The sequence below is a fragment of the Castor canadensis genome, chromosome 1 (assembly GCF_047511655.1).
Source record: "Castor canadensis chromosome 1, mCasCan1.hap1v2, whole genome shotgun sequence".
NCBI lineage: Eukaryota > Metazoa > Chordata > Mammalia > Rodentia > Castoridae > Castor > Castor canadensis.
In genome coordinates, this window is record NC_133386.1 from 184,399,226 (window position 1) to 184,401,640 (window position 2,415).

The window sequence follows — 2,415 nt, forward strand, 5'->3', positions numbered from 1 at the left end:
TTAAATGTCTTTATATTTTAGTTATTCACTTGGATAGTCTTAATGCTTCTCTGAAAGACTGAGATAATAGGAAGCCCATGTGGACATATGATTCTTTTAGCAACTTGCCACAACTTCTAGGTCTGCTGATCAGCCATATGTTACCAGGTGTTCTATGAAGACTCATGGGAATATGAGCTACCAATAGTCACACTCAGTAACAGAAACATTAATTTTCTGTAATAGGATATAATCGAAACAATGAGTGTGAAACAAGAGAGACTGTATATTAGTTGAATAATCCTTGAAATACTGAAATACAGCTAATAAATAAAGGTCATGTTGTCTCCTCCACAGTATCTGAACTTGGAAACTTTGTTGACAAAACCCAGAATTTCATTAGAATATGCAAATTATATTTTTAGTACTACAACCTGATAGTATTTATTCCATTTCTCCAAATAATAAATGATAAATATAATATGAATAACAAGTAAGCCAATGTATTTATTTATTTAATGTGATAGTATCTTTTACATGATATGTTAACAAAGAAATATAATTAGTTTTATGTATATTATAATTAGTAAATTTATAATTACATATTATCCCAAGTTTCTCACAGTGTAAAAGGGCAAAGAAAGGTTGATATGGCTTTTATGTGTGTACCCTTAAAATTACCCCAGGAAACACCTAAGGAAATCTATGATCAAGGAAGTAACTTTTTCAGTCTTCTTAGTTTTATTATTTTCACATTATAAAGTACTTCATTGGTAATTTTGAAATTATAGACTAATGTTTTAAAAACCAGGTTCTTAAAACCTGCATTAGCTTATATTCTAGAAAAAGGCTGGCTTAATAGTTTAAGTGGAGCATGACATTAGTGAGGTTTTATAGCATCAATTCTTTGATAAATTACAGTAGAGTTTACATTAGTGTGGCGTAGTATAAGTAATCTATTTTTACTCTATTTTGTAAATTATTAAACTGACAAATAGAAGACTTGTCCTGATGAAAACTAGAATTGAGGACTGATGAGAATAAAGGCATTACATATGCAAAAATAAGACAGGAAAGAGACAGAATTTGATACAAAATATATTGTTCTGTTCTACAAAATTGTGGAGTGAATAAGTCTATAGCTTCAAGAATGAAAACTACAAATCTTCTGAGTCAGATCAAATCATTTCTGTAAATGAGACAGGTAGATGTCTTATCTTAACTAGCCTCCCAGGAAAGCTCAGGCTCTCTGCACATGTTCTTCTCTACCCTCAAGTTCATATGAATGGTTTATTATTACTTGCTTCGAGGCAAAGTACATCCCTTCACTGGTAAACATTGCTAGTCATTAACAAAATAAATTAAATTAAATAATTAGTAAGACATATAATTTTTTTGGTAGTTCTGAGGTGTTCCTTCTGGTGGCAATGGCCTATGATCGCTTTGTGACCATCTGTAAGCCACTGTACTATGTGACCATCATGAATAGATGAGTTTCTATCCTTTGGTTGTTGGTGGCCTGTGCTGGTTGTTTTATACACTCTTTTGTTCCAATTGTCTTTGTGTACAGTCTGCCTAACTGTAGTCACAATGTCACTGACCACTTCTGTGACATGTACCCATTGCTGGAACTTGCATGCATAGACACCTACTTCATTGGCCTTACTGTGATTGGCAATGGTGGAGTAATCTACATGGTGGTCTTTGTCATTCTCCTAATCTATGGAATTATCCTAAAGTCTCTTAAAACTCATAGTCAGGAAGGGAGGCACAAAGTCCTGTCAACCTGCAGCTCACACATCACAGTGGTTGTTTGCTTTTTTGCTCCCTGTATTTTCATGCATTTTAGACCTGTTTCCAACTTGCCTATTGATAAATATGTGACTGTTTTTCATACAGCTATTACTCCCTTGTTAAATCCTTTAATATAAACCTTGAGAAACTCAGAGATGAAGAACTCTGGTATAATTTATTAACTGCAGTTAGAATACCACGCTGAACAGAATAATAATTCTAAAGCAACAAAAGAAGGTAGAAATTCTAACCAGAAATGATGTAGACTCCTCAATGTATTTGGTTAGGATGCTTCTCTCTATTCAAGGCAATCAAAGGAGGAGAAAAGCAGTCATAGTTTTAGATGAGAATCACTCTAATAGAGAATTTTTGGAAAATAAATAGCAGGCATTGGGTTTTGTCCTATTACAACTACAGATGGAATTAAGCTTGCCTTGTAAGTTTCTCTTTCTTGTTTAAAATTGAGATGAAATTTGAAAAAAGTGGTTTATTCTTTCCAACTGAAGTAAAACAGAACAATTCTTTAAAAATGTTATTAGGATCAATTCACCCTAACCCCCCTCCTGGCCCAACATTAAGCAATTGCAAGATGTTTAATTATTGTAAGTCATATAGGTATATGAAGTTTATCAGCCAAATTCC

The 2,415-nt window shown here is 33.0% G+C and overlaps 1 pseudogene; it reads left to right on the plus strand.

The window, feature by feature from the left end:
* The first annotated feature begins 240 nt into the window (after positions 1-240).
* Positions 241-1,955, plus strand: LOC109702517 (olfactory receptor 4A5-like; annotated as a pseudogene).
* Positions 1,956-2,415: the final 460 nt, after the last annotated feature.